Here is a 21,453-nt window from a genome sequence, read left to right as displayed (position 1 = left end):
GCTTGCAAATAAAGATACAAAAATTGGTCGTGTAATGTCGAGGTTCGGCCTGACTTGTATAAAAAGTGTGAAGAAAAAAAAAAGCCGCAGTTTCGCCTGAAAGGCGGAGCATCGATTTCGATAGCAAATTAGTAGACAGCTATACGATGTAAGGATAGCAGCTTTATGGGCTGTATAAACTCGGGAACATTCACTTACTAAATTAAAGAAGCATGTTGTCACGCGTGCACGAACAAAAAAAGAACACACCTCACTCGATGAGCACGGATAGTCACTGTTAAAACGCTGGCATGAGGAAGTGCCGCAGCAGCAGCGATCGAATTGACGACCTTCGTGCTGCCTCTCGCTTCAATGCGAACGAAGCTATGAGCCATCGGCGCGCGGAAACTCTGTTCTCGTCGCAGATCGCTTTCCAGATAGGGCCCGCGCGGCCACGCCATACGCACAAGGCTGTTGCTGGCGGTAGATGATGGAACGCTTTCTTGCGCAGCAGCTCGAGGTCACGGAAGCTTCAAGCGACAGCTTTATTTTAACGCGTAACGTGTATTTCAAGAGAACTAGCCAACCTCGCCATCTTTAGACGGCTTTATCCCAGTACAACATAGCGCACCGTATTCTAACGTGTGTACCTTAACACGTCGGACACCGCAATGTGTTTCACATGTCGCTCATATGAATTTGCAAAGCCGGTATAAATAATGGCAAAATTAGCGCACTTTTCATCAGCTCCTGAACGCGCATAATGAGAGCGGAGCGAACCGTACGCTGGAGTTGAAACAGGTTTGTCTACGTGGCCTCCTCCGTTCCTTCGTTGGTGGCCAGCTGGAGCGGAGCTAATTGAGCCGTTGTACCTTAGCCAGTAGAAGGCGGGAGCGCGAAAGCGGGGAAGGTCCGGGCGCATGGTTCGTGCCGTTTGTTACAAGCAGCCGGAAACCAACTCTGCCCCGTCGCTGATCGGCGAAGAGGCCATGCGAAATCACCCGCGTCGAGTGCCGGGGAATTGCATTAGACGGGATCTCTAACGAGTCCCGAGTGACAGCGCCTGTTTTGGCTGCCGTCTCGCACACTGGAGTGATGGATGGCCCTCCTTGTGGGCACGTGGCAGAGCACGCGGGACACGATAACGTTCTCTCTCTCTCTCTCTTTTGTTGCTGTCAAATGAGAGTGGTAATTGTAATAAGTACACTAATGGCGTCCCGTCTATTTTCGCACTTTTCTGGAGCGTCTCTTCTTGAGCGGCTGGTGCAAAGGCGAGCGGCGTTGCGGTCTCGCGTTGGATATGGTGCCGCGATAGCAGCTCTTCCAACCCATGATTGGAGCGCCAGTCAAAGCCGGTTTTGTCGCTGTTTGAACCGTCGTTAATAGAGTTGGTTCAACTCGTCTCAACGTCTTATGCTGTGTGAGATTAAGTGGAATTCACACCATGAAGCATGAAATCAGCAAGAAGGAGACTTGACGTTGGCAGTAACAAATGGCACGCAGTCAATGAAAAACACGGTGCCATCGTCAGCAACGTTGATCATATAGTAATGATAGGTTGGAGATTCTGTCCTTCTTGCGTATCGAAAAGAACGAACAAACTTCTTAAATCAAACATTGCAGTGCCTAGAAAAGCCACGTAGCTATGATAAGAAAAGTTGTATAGAAGAAATGGAAGCCTTGCGTGCAACTAGGAGTCACGCTTTGCAAGATATACATATGGAGAACAGAGATCTGGGAACATGAAAGAGTAGATCTTATAAAAAATGGCTGGTGTGAATACTTCAAAAAGTTTGCAAGCCTTTATGTAATTGTCATCTTTATGTTATTGCCATTGAATATCTTCTAGAGCATTAGAAAAATGCCAACATTATATTAATCCGCGAGAAAAGAGGCGTTCAAGCGCTGGATAATTGCAGGTGATTGAGCTTTCGGTCTTTTTTGTACATGATATATACACTAAAGTAATTTAGAATAGAACGGGGCAACACTCGATATCAGTCAATCTTGTAAACAGGCTGGCTTTAGAAAAATATATTAACCGTTGGATCACGTCCATGTGATCCGCCAGCTAACTAGAACATTGCAAGCCGCTTAACATTGCCTTAAGCTTACCGAAAAGCATTCATTTTAGTAGAGTTACCGACAGCCCCAAAGACATTGCATGGTCAACGAAGAAAGGAAGCGTCCCTAAATATTTTAGAAATTATATACAAGAATTCCACAGCTGTTTAAATGTTCGTGAACAACAAGAACGACGGGAAATGGAATGCCGGTTAGACAGGTTTCACGGAAAAGAGACGCTCTTCCCAAGACTATTAACAGCAGGCTTGTTCGAAGTATCCTATATGCTAAATTGGGAAGGAGGAGATGTACTTACATCTCCTCTTTAAGGAGGAGATGTAAGGAGGAGGAGATGTAAGGAGGAATGTGCGAAGATGATTAAAAAGGAATCCGTCATCCATCTGCTGTTTGGAGATGGCAGTCTTCTATTGAGCGACTTTGAAAGCGAGTTGACACAAATGATTTGAGAGTTGAATAGCCCAAGTCTGTGTAGCTTTGGAGATTAACATGCAAAAGACTAATTTGATGTTCATATAGCTCACAAGAAAACAAGATTTCATTAATGGCTGTCTACTTCGTGAAACTGCGCAACATTTATTTTATGCCGATTGGTCACAAGCGATCCGAATATTTCTTTAGTATAAGTATTTTTGCATTATATTGCTGCATCCATTGCGTGCAGTAATTGCAAGTGTGTGTTGCAGTCGTGTCTATTTCACCCAACAGTGCGATAAATCAAGAAGGATTCAAACATCACGGATAGAGAAGTCGTAAGGGACAGGCAGGGAGGTTAACCAGGCTGAGTCCCGTTGGCTACCCTGCGCTGGGGAAGTGAGAAACGGGACTAAAAGATGAAAAGGATGACGCAAGAGATGGTCACAACACTCACGCGCTCATGCACACACAGTCAAGCATTCACAGTTAGCAAGAACGGTAAGATAGAGAGAAAGGCAGGAAGGTCAGCCACTGTAGAATAGGTGGCTACCCTGTGCAGCCTGGTTAATGGTGACATATCTGTAGTGATGTACAGCGTGGTTTTTTAAGCTGTACTGAATTTCTGAATATTGCCTGCGGCAGATAGCAGAACATTAAACCTTGAGCTGTATCACTCACTGAGGCGGCCATTACTTCTACGATATATCAAAATGCCTAATGGAACAATTGACAGAATTACGCTAAATAACTTTTTAAATTAATTACATAACTGTGCCTATTTTAATCTCCGAATCGCAGCTAGTGAGTCTGCAAGGCATATCAACTCGGAAAGAATTCTGAGGATGGCGCATGTTTTGAAATATGCGCCGTCAAAGCTGCAGTAAAAAGGCACTGTTGCTCCACTTCCTTTATTTAGGAAAAATCTGTTTCATGCATTGAGGCACATAAGTAACTGGAATGCCAATGCATTTCGTCAGACACTGAAAATTATTATCTTGAAGATTGTGCAGCCCTGGGAATTCGTTCCAAGTGGATAGTCCCTGTGAACTCACAGGATATAATTCGGAAATTGACATACGGGGAGCAAAGTAAATAATGAAAAAGCTTGTTTGTGTAATTAGGGTAATTATTCAATTAGGCATTTTGATTTCTCGTAGAAGTAATGGCCGCCTCATTCAATAATTTTGGCTCGAGAGGTAAGATTGTCCTGTCTGCCACAGGCAATATTTAAAAACTTGGTTGAGCTACAAAAAAAGATCTCCTTGCATGTGATGTAGATGGTACTTCGGTACAAATATTATTTCTAATGAAACCGGAAGTAAATGTTCGCGTCGCCAATGCGCCCCGCCCCCTTTCCTTCTTTTCGCTCTACTTTCATCTGTTGCTTTTGAAGGCATTCAAGAATGCTTTTTTAGGAGTTGGAGGGATCACATGTTTTCTTTTGGATTTTCTTATGGCTACAAGCTGCCTCCTACGAGTGAAACATCACTTGTCTGGACAGGAAGCAAGCTGGAGTTCAAGTAGGCGCTCCAAATCATTTTGTGAGCTCGCGGAGCATCCGGACTGTTTTATCTTCTTTGAGTTACTTTATTAGCTTCATGAAGTTTCAACAATTCCCGAATGCCTGCACCTCCGGACTGTGTCCATATAGAACGTCCAAGAGATCGTGCTTGTTCAGATCTACGTGATTTGTCGAGCATTTTACTTAAGCTTACGCTTTCTACAGTTTATGTTTAACTGTTGTGAAGAGGAACTATACAGAGGACAAAATATGTCGAGAATTGAATTCTTGGGTTTTACTCGGGAAAACAACTATTTCATTATCAGGCGCGCCGTAGGGGGGAGGTGGACTCCGGATTAATTTTGACCACCATGGAAGCTCTAAAGGGCCACGAATGCACGAGACACGGACACTTTTGCAATGCGCCCCCAGCAAAATGCGGCCGCCGAGGCCGGGATCACGATCCCGCGCACTCGTGCATTGCATCGCAACAACACAGCCGATTAGCCACCGTGGCCGGTGCCAAATGTGTTAACGGTGCTAAACGCTCATGTCGCATTCTGAAAAGAGCCTACATCCTTTGGGGCGTATCTTTGTCCCATAGCGATATTTGTCGTCTCTTTTGCGTGCTTTTCCTATCTTGAAAACTCTGCGGTCACCGCTTTCCTGTCAATAATGCTACGTTACGCTGATAGGGCGCGTGCCGTTTGTGACCAAGAAATACCGGGCGCAGCGTTAAAGAAAGGATATGCATGTAAGATAGACTATGAATGTGGTTGTGGAATGACTATGAATGAGGCATGCCTGAAAGTGCGTAAACATTATTTGGAGCGCATTGCTTAATCGGTGCTAGGTCAGGCTATGAAAGGTATGAAAGCCCTCCGTGAACTTATTATGGACAGTGATTTCACTGCTTCCTTGTGAATAGTGCGGTATAGCTTATGAGACGTACCTTCATATTTAGTTTACTTTTTTGCAATGCAGGAGTGTCATTGTGTTGGGTCAAAAGCCAAGACTAAGTCACCCGTATGACGGAGTAGAACAGAAACAACAGAGGTTGCACAGGACATTCGCATCTAAAAGAAATTTTTATACATACGAAAGATTATTACGCTATAAATTCAGGCGGCATGTTTATACAATGGAATGAAATTCACCTAATTACTTTCAGAACTTTATTAATGACAAGTTCGTGCAGAACAAACCGATTTCGCTATTTTCATTACAAATGCCCCCCCCCCCCAACTTCCAAACGACATCAACAAAAACGAAAATGACGACGACAACAACAACAAGCTGAAAATGAGAGAAAAATGTGTGTAAATTGAAACTAAACAAACGCGCAATGATATAAACACATACCGCGCGTTCAAAATTAAGCTTTAGGGTTTTCTTAAAATTAGGCACTGGGATACACACGAAGACCACCTGTGCAAATAAGTTGTGAGGTCAGTGGGACACAAAGTGACATGATAATTATTGCTGTCAGCAGCCCAAAAAACTAAAATTGAATAATTAACTTTTTGTTGACTGCAACAAATGGGTATGTTTGTATTGAAAAGTTAGAGTCAGTCGTGTTTCTACACAGTATCAGTAGGAAGAATTCTTTTGGTGTGTCTCTGAGATATCCGACTCCAATTTTTGATTGGCGTTCGCATGATTACACATGCAAGTGACTGAGGATCGGTGCAAAGCTCTTCCCTGATGTGACGCGGCTGTTGCGTGCGGCGTTTAGTATGACAACAGGGCGGAGTCATAGGCAAAGATAACTGTTCCCCTTCCCCTTTGTTCCCCTTTTCTCCTTGGACAGGTGGTATTTGCGTGCCTCCCAGTGCCTAAATCTAAGAAAACCATAAAGCTTAATTTAGAACACCCTGTATATATAATATGATATCAATGAGATTTTATAATTGAACAGAACTGTTTGTTGGCTTAGTTGGTATTTGCTGAAGGACATACTTTGCTGCAAACTAGAAACACACGAAAGGAAGATGTAGATGTTCGACCGCTGGATATCCTAAGTTTGTGACTAGCCTGCGCATGCGTGTATCTATCTATTTATTACTGGGTCTGTATGCCAATTAAACCACTTGGAAGTACCACCCGCGCGTTGCCTATACTTCGTTCCATGTGTGTGTCCTATTTCACGGAAGAATATGTACTTCAGATTTTATATTTTGCATCATGGTCATATTCTCGTGGCTGTGGCATTTTGCGTGCTGTGTCACGTTGTTTGTTTCTCAACCTAATTCAGCGCAGAGCTTTCTGCCTCAATGATATTTTATGCACTTGGATGTGAAACCATCATTTCAGCAGGATTAGAGGCCACTCGTGGTCGTGACAGGTAATATGCTGACTCTACGTTGCCCATGATATGGATATATGTTCTTCGTGTACAGTAAGAGTTTCCTTCATTTTCAGCATTTGTGATATCATTTGATTGTTTCTATTTATCATATATATTTATTCCTTAATTATATAAATTAAATTATGAGGTTTTACGGGCCAAAAGCACGATCTGATTATGAGGCGGGAACTCCGGAAATTTGAACCACCTGGGCTTCTTTAACGTGTACCTAAATCTTAGTACATGAGTGTTTTCGCATTTCGCCCCCATCTAAATGTGGCGGCCGTGGCCAAGATTAAATCCCGCGACCTCGTGCTTCGCAGCCCAACACCATAGTCACTATGCAGCCACGCCAGGTATTTATTCCTTGTTTACAGTGTTTTGTTTTAGCTACAATTCGGAATAATGTCCTGATCAGTAGCAAAATGTATCATTTTGTCACAACTAATGAACAACAACAAAGTAAAATCTCTTTTGAGAGTTAGTTATATTTCTCATGCACTCAGGTGCTTGCTGACTATATAACGCAACGTTTCATTATGGCCTATGAGTAGTTATGATTAAAAAAAATAAAGTGTGAAAGGCATTCACGTGATTCTGCATGGCTAGCAGTACTCTATGTGCAATGTATATTTTTTGCATTGTTTTTGTTGACAATGTTTTCAAACTCTGGGAAGATGGACCCGTCTGGACAAATTTATATCTTTGTCTACCGTCCTTAGCAATTGAGAATGTACTGTAATAACACTTTTCACAAATATTCATATGACTACTAGTTTAAATATATTGGGAGCGGCAAGTAGGCTTGTCTTGTTTTCTAAATTTCCTCGATGCTCTGATGTAGCCCTGAAATTTTCTGAGAACATACTAATAGTACAAAAAGACTGGTTTTAGTTCAGCGGTTGCCCAAGTTAGAGAATTAAGTTCAAAAACCATGCGGGTCACTGTTTCCACAGTCGCCCTGAGAATATGAAGCATGGTTTTAAACTTTGTAGATGTGCGACCAGAGGGAAAGTATTCTTTAATGCGCTGTGTGATTTCGTTGACAAAAGAAACTCCTGACTTTATATTGAAGCACTTTTGTGCTTTCGTTGATGTACTAATTGTACTAAACCACGACAATCGATGGCTTTACAAAAGAAGGCTTCGTAATTTTTTGAGCCCTTAAGTAGCTACTAATAAACTTTGCTGCTTATTTATTATTGAATTGTGGAGCCTAAACGATAGAGATGGCAAGTACAGCAGATGTATGAACGTACTGCATAGGTGTTCTGATATGAATATAATTTAGTGCCTGGTTCGTAAGACTGGAAATCGACCTGCGAGAAACAGGAGGCTACTGCACACCGTGTGAAATATTCAGCATAAAGCCCAGATGAATATGTGCGTATTATGTTTGTCAAGTGTAAGTACGCTTTAATTTCTCCTCAGCGCTTGTATTTTAGTTAATGATGTAGGCCAAATAAAACAAGCCACTTCGCGACTACTGAAAACTCTGAGAATCTGCTCGCCAAGTTAGCTGTATGTTTTTGAATGCTTCAAAGACAGATCTTTTAAATATCGTCTGAGAAATTATAATATCATGATTTTATTCTCAAACAAAATAATTTTGGGTACTGTTGCTGAAAGTTTGTTTTCGTAGTGTCATTTAATAAAGTATGAACTGTGCAGTCTCGTTCTGGTATTGTTTTGCTTCAATTGTTTCTAAGATGTGATTACTGACAACGTGTGCGTATTTGACAAGTCACTAATCAGTATGGATGTTTGTAGCAAATTGTAGCCATAATTTGTCTTGCCTGTCATGTGCGGCACACAGGATTTGCAATTTTGGTATGATGATTGAAGATTGCTACCTGCGTTGTACACAACATACCGCCTTAAGCATTTCCAAATGCAGTGCCCTGTTCCATTGCTATTTTGTTTTCTAAAATAATTACAAGATTCTTGAATACATCCAGAAAAACGTACGAATTGTTTAAAGCTAGTTGGTATGAGTTAACGCCTAAATTTGAGAGACAGTGCTGCCGGTTTAATATATAATAAGAAACGTGCCATTTGCTGCAGATGTTTTCTAGGCGATATGGAAGAGCGCTACTGCATTGGCTCCGGCTCTGATGATGCAGTTGTCACAAATATGATGTGTCTTGGTTTTTAACATTCTCGCCATAATTTGGGATGATGTTTGCTGCACTTAACAGAACACCCACGATTTCGATGCTTTGAAAAGGGTCTCTGTCAAACCAAGTTTTCTCTTGGCCATCCCAACATCAGCGAAGTATGGATAATTAATCAATGGAATGCCTGAAAAATGACGGGCGCATAGCAATGAGGTACTAATAAAAATATACCGGGTGTGTGTTTTTAAGATAATGCAGAATTTTTATAATCCTTCGTTAGATGGCGTAATTCTTGTCATTGAGCTGGATTACTGAAAGAGGCAGACATTCCTTCCACGAGAAATTGAAATTCGTAGTGGACTTATCATTAAAAAGTGCACTAATAAATTTTTAATCATTAGTTTGAGGGCAATATTGCAGTTTACGAATTGTAGCTGCTGCCTCCGGAAGGCGTGTGTACATGGAACGAATTTTCAAGATGACATTAGTTTTAGATGACAGAAGTTGACATTAGTTCCGTATAAATAAAATAAGTCTGCTTGTTACGATCACTAGATTTTAACATTTTCGTTTAGATGCCACAAACCTAATCATACTTAGTGCTGTGGTTGCTGAGAAAGACTATTTCACCGTTCCCATGTATTTATATAGGAGCTCCGGAGCTAAAGGTTTTATAGCAATCTCAAACTTAAATGCGGATTCTCTACGTAGGGTCGCGATGTTTCAGTGCATTCTCGGTAATATGCCTAATAGGGCCTTGCGAGTGAAAACGATGCGAATGTAAAGGCTGCACATAACTGCTTTCTGCGTCAGTGAACCCGTGAGCCGATCGAGGAGGGCAGTTTGACTTGCAGGAAAGAAAAAATGCACTGACCGCAATCGGCGAAGGAAGATTTCCACGAGAGCTCCACCCGGAATTTCTTATTCCAACTATGGTTCACGCTGATCGTGGATACTATCGCACGTAATTTAGTAAAGTGACATACAGGAAAGAGACGGGTGCTGCGTTGTCCAAGGACTCGCTGAGGATGTATGGGCCTAGGAATAAGCAGCGCGCATGATCCGGGCTCCACGGGATGCGCGATCGTCGAAGAACAACCACGCCGCGCGCAATGACAGCGCACGAAGTGGAATTTCGCGACGAACAACGCACGCTCGAAGAATAAAATGGCGATTTTCGCCGTGGAAATAGAATCAAATTTGAAGCCTCGGATGTTTCGCGGGAGCGACCTCCACGAAGTGTTGTCGGGGAAAGCGGGTATAACCAAGACGACCGAGGCGGACCACGCAGTGCGACGGATGAAGCTCGATGGGCAGCTTTGCGTAACTTTTTTTTTTCCGGGCGCGTAAGCCCCGGCGCTTCGTATGAGCTGCGGACCAGAATCGAATACTGCTGCGATAAATAAAAATACATTCGTCGCGACGACCCCGTGACGCCGGGTCGTGGCGGGCTTCGAGCAGCGCGAGCGTATACGCAGATTTAAACTCGGTGATAACTCTGTTTCTGTATGTGGCTCTTTGCAACGACAACTCCTTGTTTCGTTCACTCCAGATATGTTTCGCACTCTTTTTGTTTTCTGTGCACAAAATGCGGCGTGCATTTGCCGTTGGCCATTTGGCTTTCGCCGACTCTGAGCGGAGCTTTTGTGTTCCGCCAGCTTTAGGCTGCATAAATTCACGGACGCAGTGGGCGTGCGCTATTTGCTTCGTATTTCACGCGCGCCAGCTCGAGCCCTTTATTTCAGCGACCATAATGCTCGACATTTCCGCGGCGGGGTCGCCAACATTTCAAGTGGCTGTCAGCAGCGGCTTGTGGTGCCTTGGCATGCTGCGTCAGGAGGGCAGTGCCACTACTTCACGCTAGCCATGTCGTCCATATATTCGTATGATGAGCGTAGCGCGCTAATGTTAGGTATGTTTGTCTTCGGCATTAGGTAAATAGCTTAAGCTGGCTGAAGTATGAGGCAATGTAGACGAAAAGCGCTGCAGATTTTGCACGTGACCATCGAACGTTGCATCAAAGCAGCGAGAAAAGTTGCCAAAGTTCTTAAGTTACTGAGTTGGGTGGTTAGTTGCTCATACTTAGTTGCTTAGTTACTTAGCTAGTTAGTTACTTGGCTGGTTACTTAATTACTTAATACTTATATACTTAGATACTTGCTGAATCTTTCGGTGCGTTAAACAAAGGGGATCATCAAAAATTACAGCGCTGACAGCGACGGCCTCAGCGCACGCCTCCATCGGAGCATGGGACGGCCGCCTACGTCGGTGGTTCTTTGTCTTTCAAGCAATTAACTATCGCCTGCTTTTACTTCGTTGGAGTGGAACACGCACTACGAAAGTAGAACAAATTCACCCAGCCATTCTCAATGTTTAGGCTTAGACACGCATGAGAAGACGACTCCCGTCAATCTGAATCGTTCGGGCATCATTATCTACAGCGTTAAACCCAGACCATGAAGTCTGGGGCTCTCCACCCTATGACTTCCAAAAGCGGTTCTGAATAAGGCAATGCGAGCCACTGAGAGGCTTTGAACGGCCCATGTGCCTGAATGACAGTGATAGCCTTTCCGCCAAGTAAAGGTGACTTACCCAATTATTTAAGCATGTTTTGAGACTTTCCTTTACGCAGTCACAAGTAAGCGACCCACGTTTTAAAATAATAATAATAATAATAATAATAATAATAATAATAATAATAATAATAATAATAATAATAATAATAATAATAATAATAATAATAATAATAATAATAATAATAATAATCAGCCTGGTTACGCCCACTGCAGGGCAAAGGCCTCTCCCATACTTCTCCAACAACCCCGGTCATGTACTAATTGTGGCCATGCCGTCCCTGCAAACTTCTTAATCTCATCCGCCCACCTAACTTTCTGCCGCCCCCTGCTACGCTTCCCTTCCCTTGGGATCCAGTCCGTAACCCTTAATGACCATCGGTTATCTTCCCTCCTCATTACATGTCCTGCCCATGCCCATTTCTTTTTCTTGATTTCAACTAAGATGTCATTAACTCGCGTTTGTTCCCTCACCCAATCTGCTCTTTTCTTATCCCTTAACGTTACACCTATCATTCTTCTTTCCATAGCTCGTTGTGTCGTCCTCAATTTGAGTAGAACCCTTTTCGTAAGCCTCCAGGTTTCTGCCCCGTAGGTGAGTACTGGTGAGACACAGCTATTATATACTTTTCTCTTGAGGGATAACGGCAACCTGCTGTTCATGATTTGGGAATGCCTGCCAAACGCACTCCAGCCCATTCTTATTCTTCTGATTATTTCCGTCTCATGATCCGGATCCGCCGTCACTACCTGCCCTAAGTAGATGTATTCCCATACGACTTCCAGTGCCTCGCTGCCTATTGTAAATTGCTGTTCTCTCCCGAGACTGTTAAGCATTACTTTAGTTTTCTGCATATTAATTTTTAGACCCACTCTTCTGCTTTGCCTCTCCAGGTCAGTGAGCATGCATTGCAATTGGTCCCCTGAGTTACTAAGCAAGGCAATATCATCAGCGAATCGCAAGTTACTAAGGTATTCTCCATTAACTTTTATCCCCAATTCTTCCCAATCCAGGTCTCTGAATACCTCCTGTAAACACGCTGTGAATAGCATTGGAGATATCGTATCTCCCTGCCTGACGCCTTTCTTTATTGGGATTTTGTTGCTTGCTTTATGGAGGACTACGGTGGCTGTGGAGCCGCTATAGATGTCTTCCAGTATTTTTACATATGGCTCATCTACACCCTGATTCCGTAATGCCTCCATGACTGCTGAGGTTTCGACTGAATCAAACGCTTTCTCGTAATCAATGAAAGCTATATACAACGGTTGCTTATATTCTGCACATTTCTCTATCACTTGATTGATAGTGGGAATATGGTCTATTGTTGAGTAGCCTTTACGGAATCCTGCCTGGTCCTTTGGTTGACAATAATAATAATAATAATAATAATAATAATAATAATAATAATAATAATAATAATAATAATAATAATAATAATAATAATAATAATAATAATAATAATAATAATAATAATAATAATAATAATAATAATAATAATAATAATAATAATAATGCCGCAAAATTCTTTGACATTTCATCATCATCAGCCTATTTTTATGTCCATTGCAGGATGAAGGTCTCTCCCAGCGATCTCCAGTTAGCCCTGTCTTGCGTTAGCTGATTCCAACTTGCGGCTGGAAATTTCCTAATTTCATCACCCCGCCTAATTTTCTGCCGTCCTCGACTACGCTTCCCTTCCCTTCGCACCCATTCTGTAACTATAATGGCCCACCGGTTATCTACCCTACGCATTGCATGGCCTGCCCCGCTCCCCATTACTTTCTCTTACTGTCAACTAGAATGTCGGCCATCCCCGTTGCTCTCTGATCCACACCGCCCTCTTCCGGTATCTTAACGTTACGCCTAAAATTTTTCATTCCATCGAGCTTTGCGCGGTCTTTAACTTGTTCTCGAGCTTCTTTGTTAACCTGCAAGTTTCTGCCCTGTATGCTAGCACCGGTAGAATGAAATGATTGTACACTTTTCAACAACCAGTGGAAAGCTCCCAGCCAGGATTTGTTAATCCCTGCCGTATGCACTCCAACCAATTTATATTCTTCTGTAAGTTTCCTTCTCATGATCTGGGTCGGCTGTGAGTAATTGACCTAGATAAAAGTGCTTCAGTGCCGATTGTAGGGGCTGACTGGAGATGCTCAATTCTTTTGTTTCCTTGCCCATATTGAACACTACTTTTGTCTTCTTCATATTGATCTTCAACCCCGCTGTCGCGCTTTCTCGGCTAAGGTCTTCAATCATTTGTTGCAATTCATCTCCAGTGCAGGTTATTGTCATCTCCAAACCGAATGCTGCCGAGATATTCGCCGTTATAATAATTTTTTTTCTCTCGCCGTGGTCAGTAAGGTAGGAGTGCCCATCGAAGTGAAGCAGGACCGCAAAATAACGCCAAGAGCCCAAGAGGCCCCCAGAGCTACCTTAAAAAAGAAAAGAAATTCGCAGTACCGCCAGAAAGCCGAATCACCAATTCCGATAGCAAATTAGTAGATAGCTGTACCAAGTAAGGATATTAGATTCATCGGCCGTACCAAATTGCAAAATTCGCTTACTAAGTAAATTAACAATGATAGAATACGTAAGTGTGACTCAACGAGGACATAAAAACAAAACAGACACAGAGACAGCGCTGTCTTTGTGTCTGCTTCTTACAAGTCGCGCTTACAGATTTTATCATGGATTCAAACCAACTAGCCCACCAACGTGTTTTAACTACATTAACCAGTATGATGTCACGCGCGCACAGGTAAACGTGAACACATCTCGCTCGATGAGCGCGGAAACTCGCTGTCAGACTTCTGGAGTGGCGAATCGCGGCAGCATAAGCGAATTGACCTTCATGCATCTCTGGCTAACCAAATGTCGTAAGCACAGCGCATAGGAAGCTACCGGCACTACGCGCAATCTGCAAATATCCTAGACCGCTTTAAAGATCAGGCCCGCGCGGGCGCGCACTTTAGCCACGTCGCAGACCGCTTTCAAGACGTACGAGCTCCGGTAACGCGTCCCAACGGCGTCCGCCAAAGGCGTATACTGCGGCGCCCGCGATTCGCGTGGCCGACGCCGTAGTAGACGCCGCGGCTGTCTCCGCTCTGTACGGACCGGAGGGCGAGAAGGACATCGAGGCACAGCAGCCGCCGGAGAATAACGCCCCTTCTCCCTCGCCTGACCACCCTGCCTCGCGCGCGACAGGAGAGGGCATGCATCCGGGCCGCGTCCCTCGCTCGGGCACGCGAGTTTGAACCGCGTTCGCCGGCTCGGCCTCACATGCTTTCACTCATACGGAATTTCACAGCGACGCCGACTGCAGAAATGCGTCAAGAGTGTCCCGGTAGTTGCTATCGCAATAAAAAACGTCCGTCGCTCCACGGAGTGTTTCGCGTGAGCATACTTTCTCTCATTTTTGCTGTTGTTTATCACATTTGCGCGTGCGAGTTGGTATCGCTCCAGCTGTGCCAATGACGCTATCCGCAGTAACGCTCGCCTGTTCTGATATATAGACGGTGACAACCTCAGAATTACAAGGTTACACTGTCCAAGTACAACAAAATTGACATAGATGCGCCAGCCAATTGGATTCGCCTCTCTACCTGACAACTTCGTAAAGATCGGGCTTTGTGTTACTGGTTTGAAGACGAAACCTGAACGTCTAGGTACATTTTATAAGTGAACCTGATGCCACTGCCGAGCCAAAGGTAAAATTGTGACTTTGAAGAACTAATTAGAACTAACTTTTCTAATTAGCCTAACATTTACTTTAGCCGCCCAAAGTTATTAGGTTTTGGCGGAATCCAGCTGATTCATCTCTCTTTGAGAGGTAAGTGGTGCACTGTGTTTTCGTGGTTGTAGTTTCTTTGTAATTCTTATACGTTATCACGAGGTATAGGTCATCCAGAAGGCGGCTTAAGAATTTTTGTAAACCCCCTTGGTGATCCACCATCCACCGTGACAACTGCGCCGCTGACCTCATTCCTGTCGCTGTGCCAACGTTTATCACCAAGTTTCATACACCCGCATCGCAAATCTTCAAAGGGGGACTCATATGCTCACTCGTGAGAATAGACAAACGGGACGCCGAAGAAGCGGACGCTAACATGTGTAAGCCGGCCTAGCTCGCTTCGGTGGGGTGTCTGCCGTATGACGCATGCAGCTCGAGCATACGGTACATCTCGTGTGTTATTGGCTTCTCGCTAGGTAATGCGAAAAAAGGGCAGTGGCTTAGCTTGGCTATGCCAGGATATAAGTAGCGAAAGCTAAGGCATAGCATGGTTAGCCTTGGTTAATCTTGATTACAAGTCCAGGTTAGTCCCTACGTAACGAAAGCTAAGGCATTGCATGGTTAGCCTTGGTTAATCTTGTTTGCAAGTCCAGGTTAGTCTGGTTGTCTAGCTATGTTGCGGCGTTTAGCCAGTCGTAAGGCGCGCTGTTCGTCTGTTTCCTGGGTGATTCGTTTCCTCTTCATCTCGTTACGATGTCGATTCCAGGCCGACTCCACCAAATGCCGTCAGTTCAAGTGCCTTAATTATATTTGAATAATGTACCTCAATTAGCTTCGCCTTAAGTAACGCCAAAGGTTGTGGGTTTGACCCAATCAATGGTAGTGGGTTCGTAGTGTTTTCGAACCATGGCGTGGTCACGCCAACGTCGTATATTCCGCCTCATGAGCCATATAAAGCTTTCGCATTAAGAAGTCGCAAAGTATAACTTTATCTATCCGTACTGCGACGGCGCTTTTGATTGACCCGATAAATATTAGCCAGAGCGTCCAAACAATGGTTCGGGCTACGATCCACTGCATGCACATTAGCTTTTTCTGACACTCAGAAGGTTAGATGAACTACGTAATGTAGTGACGCAGCAGCACGGAGCAATAATAAAAAAAACGAGGAGTTAAGAAACGTCGCGCAAATAATAAGCATGGAGACCGTAAAATTTGTTCCATAAGCATGCACGGTGGTTGCAAGCAGGATTAATGGCCAGAAATTTACGCGTAGCCGATTTACGAAGATATTAGCTTGTTCGCCTTCACCGAAACGCATCTACGAGATCTGGAGGAGCCACCTGTTATGAACAGTTTCGTATGGAAAGGATGCAACCGAATGACAGGGTCAAGGAAAAGTGGAGGCGTAGGTATGCTGATTAGGCGAGGTATGAAGTGGCAAAGGTAAAAGAGACATGTAAGGAACATTTGTAGATTAGCGTCACTTGGGAAGGAGTAAATACGTGTTTGGGGTAGCCTACTTATGGTGTTAGATATGGGTCCTTTTCCTGGACCTACTTCGAGTTCACCAGACCACATCGAATCGCGTCACAGCTAATTAAGGTGCGCAGAAGCACATCTACCACGTTCCTGAGGCGCCGCCCTTCCAAACAGGCTGGCGTCCCCCACCTCGTGCGCCGAAGGTGGAGCTGTTCACTGCTTGATTCTTCCCGAAAGTGTAGCGGGAGCCTGGCAGAGTTCCAGGTAACGTGGGTCCCGAGGCAAGACGGCTGTAATGCACCGTGAAGCCCTCGCAGCAATCCCCCCATCCGCCTTGGTGAAGGCAGTTGCAAGCCAGGAAGGTAATACCGCAGAGAGGAGTAAGACCTCGGACAATTGGAACCCAAGGAGCGACTCCTTGCGCCGGGTGTGACAATCGCACGGGTGCCTACCTTTGGCCGAAAATGACGCCACCTGAGCGGGCTCGCCGATTGGCCGAACGTGACGTGACTTCGAGACACCGAAAGGGGGGTTAAAAGCCAGAGACCAGGAGCAGCAAGAGAGCATTCCTTGATTCATCTCTTTCGAGCTTCTTGCCACGGGCCGCAGCGTCCGAGTTGCTGCCGGCCCATAATGACTTCATGACTGTTAATTTCTTGGTACTCTCACTCTAAATAATGTAAATAAACCTCCAGTTTTCATCTCAAGGTCCTCCTCAACCTCGGCCAACTCCCGCACCCAACGGCAGGGTCCAAAATCTGGGGGACAGCATTTGTGATCGTCCTCCAGATCCAACAACGGAAAGGTAGAAGACTTGTACGTAATGAATTTCATCTAATTAATTACTGGTAATTAATTACATTCTTGATAATATCGTAATTCAACGATCACATTGCTTACTCAGTAATGCTCATGTAATTCAGTTACATTTTTAGTAACACATTACAAGTAAATATTTACATTTTAGCCAAAACAAGCTATAAAAGATGATGCAGCTTTCAGCACTTAAATTTGGCGGGAACTAAAGTAGAATGCCCGTGGCTTCAAACAATTAATTTAAAGGCTGAGGGTTTACCTGCTTATACCACGATTTGATTATGAGACGCGGCGTAACGGCGCACCAGCGCAATAATTTCGCAGCGGAATAACCGTATGCACGGTACATTGGCCTTTTTTGCCTTTCTCCCCCATCGAAAAGCAGCCATTGTTACCGGGAGTGCATCTGGTGACATCAGTCCACAGTGTGCAGTTTAAATTGTCCAAAGGCATGAAAACCCGTACAGGGGGTACCTTCTTTCCACAGTCAGCGTCCTGCAGCTACGCTTCGATTACTAGAACGTGAGAGGATTGCAGATTTGCACGTCTCTCTCGGAAGTTCGACTTCTGAGCTTTTCTCTTATAATAAACTTCTTTGTCTCTCGCTTTTGGAAGTACTCTTAAGCGCAGTGCGTGATTTCTACGATATAGACAGATTTTGGTCGTTTGTCTGTCTGATACAGGCCTTTTACACCAATTTGTCAATTGTAACACACAGACAGTATTTAGGACTGAGAAATGTTCAACCTTATTTTAAACTGCTTCACAAATTGGGTCACGTTTTCAAGGAACGTCAACGTTTGCTGGCATCAGTTACAATTAGTCATATAAGTCTAAATGGCTAGCGTGTGAAAGGTGCTGAGAGGAGGTTCACCAGATGTTGGCCGACAAATTGCAACGATGCTTCTAAGGACGTCGATACCACGGAACCATCTATGGACGATTTTTCAGTTTTTCACTGGCCCTATGAGGAGCGCGTTCCCTTAACTCCTGCAACAATTAAACGAAGCGCTGCGCTTCATAGAGGACCCTGATGCAGGCATCGCGGCATTGAGTTACTAGAATTTTTTGGTGCGATGTGCTCGTAAGTAACGACACCACCCTTCCCTCCAGCACGCATATCGAGCGAGTTTTCAGTGTCGTTGCTGATGCCTTCGCCAGAAAACGAGGGCAGACGACCATCGAAAACTTGAAATAGGATTTGTCATTGAAGATGAAGAAAGCGTGAGGGGCTGCAGTGTGCGCAGTGAAACAGCCAGGTCAGGTCGTTCGTTTTGCTGTATTGGTCCAATGTAATTAAAGGTTGGGAGCAATTTATAAATGCGCAATTCATTATTTTTAGGAATTCCTCAGTTACTTTCCTGGGGCAGTAATTGGCCACTGTTTTAAATTGCAATTTCGAGCGAATTGTAATTGTAACCGGCTTTATTTTTCTGTAATGCCTAGAAGTCTGACACGCACCGATAGCAAGCTCAAAATAAAAGTTCTATTGATTGTATTATAAGCAGTATTAATGGCGTCCAGGAAATCGGACCAGGTGATATTAGGAGTTGGTATGAATGTGCACATGGAGGATTTAGACGGCTATGAAGGCTAGAATGGTCCTCTAGGGCGGGATCTATGCGATGAACAAAACTTTATAGTAGTTAACAGGGAGAATAAGTGCCATGGACAGGTAACCTGGCAGTGCAGATGTAGACGGTAAAGTAATGACTACGTACGCCTTAGTCTTAGAAACGTTCCACGAACGACTAGATCAAATCGTATCGCATGATTAGTGCCGAATTGTTGATATCTTTGATATGATGATTATTGTAAAAAACGCCACATACCCAGTGACCGGCGTTGGATTCAAAGCGGTTCATTGAACAGCAGCACAAGTTTGTCAACCCAAGTTTGTCGGACGGTTGGTTTTGAACCCAATCCCCCCAGTACAGCAGCCAGATTCTGCAGCCATATCACAATGCACGATCCAGAGATCCAAGTTGGCGAGAAATAGGTTTGGCGCGGACATACATATACACATATTCAGAAAGGCACGGCGCAATCTTGGTGAAGTAAACCCCCCCCCCCCCCCCCTTATCCCGAAGAAAGAAAGCATGCTAGTCGCATTGAATTGCATTTCAGATGTATATGCGTAAGAGAACGCTGCAAAATTGGAAAGCATGATTTTTTGCCCATCACCTTCTTGCTGAATGAGACAATGCGGCGTTTCCATGTTTCATCATCATCATCATCATCATCATCAGCCTGGTTACGCCCACTGCAGGGCAAAGGCCTCTCCCATACTTCTCCAGCAACCCCGGTCATGTACTAATTGTGGCCATGCCGTCCCTGCAAACTTCTTAATCTCATCCGCCCACCTAACTTTCTGCCGCCCCATGCTACGCTTCCCTTCCCTTGGGATCCAGTCCGTAACCCTTAATGACCATCGGTTATCTTCCCTCCTCATTACATGTCCTGCCCATGCCCATTTCTTTTTCTTGATTTCAACTAAGATGTCATTAACTCGCGTTTGTTCCCTCACCCAATCTGCTCTTTTCTTATCCCTTAACGTTACACCTATCATTCTTCTTTCCATAGCTCGTTGTGTCGTCCTCAATTTGAGTAGAACCCTTTTAGTAAGCCTCCAGGTTTCCGCCCCGTAGGTGAGTACTGGTAAGACACAGCTATTATATACTTTTCTCTTGAGGGATAATGGCAACCTGCTGTTCATGATTTGGGAATGCCTGCCAAACGCACCCCAGCCCATTCTTATTCTTCTGATTATTTCCGTCTCATGATCCGGATCCGCCGTCACTACCTGCCCTAAGTAGATGTATTCCCTTACGACTTCCAGTGCCTCGCTGCCTATTGTAAATTGGTGTTCTCTCCCGAGACTGTTAAGCATTACTTTAGTTTTCTGCAGACTAATTTTTAGACCCACTCTTCTGCTTTGCCTCTCCAGGTCAGTGAGCATGCATTGCAATTGGTCCCCTGAGTTACTAAGCAAGGCAATATCATCAGCGAATCGCAAGTTACTAAGGTATTCTCCATTAACTTTTATCCCCAATTCTTCCCAATCCAGGTCTCTGAATACCTCCTGTAAACACGCTGTGAATAGCATTGGAGATATCGTATCTCCCTGCATGACGCCTTTCTTTATTGGGATTTGGTGCTTGCTTTATGGAGGACTGCGGTGGCTGTGGAGCCGCTATAGATATCTTCCAGTATTTTTACATATGGCTCATCTACACCCTGATTCCGTAATGCCTCCATGACTGCTGAGGTTTCGATAGAATCAAACACTTTCTCGTAATCAATGAAAGCTATATATAAGGGTTGGTTATATTCTGCACATTTCTCTATCACTTGATTGATAGTGTGAATATGGTCTATTGTTGAGTAGCCTTTACGTTTATGTTTACGTTTACTTTATGTTTCATGTTGTCACAAATTGAGGTGCTCATATTAAGGCATATCAAAGGTTAGCTGGTCTGACAACGTGAGAGAGATAAAGAAATCAGAAGTACGTGCTGATATTAATAATTATATATACTAGACGCAGGCGATGTCCCGAGTTTCTATGAATTGGCACTTCGCTTTTCTTTTTAATCACTTCCTATACGATGGCAATTTTGCCAGTCAGAATTTTCGCAGAAAAGCACTTTCTTCTTCAGTACCCGGCGTAAAGAAGGCGTGAATAACGGTTTCCTTGCTACGCCGACGATGCCCCCTGTTCCCGATGCATGTCACGTCCCATCTTGCCTGAGAGCGTTCCTTCGCCGCTGTGTACCGCGTTATTTTCAGCGTGGCTTCTTCGCGTTCCCTTTTTTTTTGCGACAGTTTCTTCCTTTAACACCCAATTTCTCGTGATTTCTCCAAGGACGAACCACAAAGGGGCTTCTTGAAGAGGCAGCTCATTAGGCTTAAATTGCCGGCTCGCACCCTACACTTGTCATGTCGGTTTTGCTGTCTTTGAGCCGAGGCGCACGTGCTCTTCAGCGGGCTCTGGGGAGGAAGCGACAACTTGCGAAGCCACCACTGGTAAGTTCAGAAAAAAAAACAGAGGTGTCTGCAACGAGCGAAACCTAATCTCGTGCTTGTATGGGGCGGCCGTTTTTTGGTCGCCTTGCTTTGGAACGGCCTTCCAACAAGAATTATCGACTAAGGACTGCTTCACACGACGTGAATTAGCTTGTGTTTTCGCGTTTAGAAATTTGCAGGTGCTGGTAAATGGGCCGTGTGAGCGATATTTCATGTTCGGAGGGGCCGAACTTCTCTAACATCCGGCATACGGCGGGCACTGGTAACTGATGACAGCGCGAATAGCCAGACGCGTCACTGTGACCTGACTACTTATTTTTTTCGGTAGTATAACAATTTCAAACATGAAAAAAAAACACATTTCACAAGATCAGTTCGT

The sequence above is a fragment of the Dermacentor variabilis genome, chromosome 5, assembly GCF_050947875.1.
Source record: "Dermacentor variabilis isolate Ectoservices chromosome 5, ASM5094787v1, whole genome shotgun sequence".
NCBI classification, from domain to species: Eukaryota; Metazoa; Arthropoda; class Arachnida; order Ixodida; family Ixodidae; genus Dermacentor; species Dermacentor variabilis.
This window is presented reverse-complemented; position numbering follows the sequence as displayed.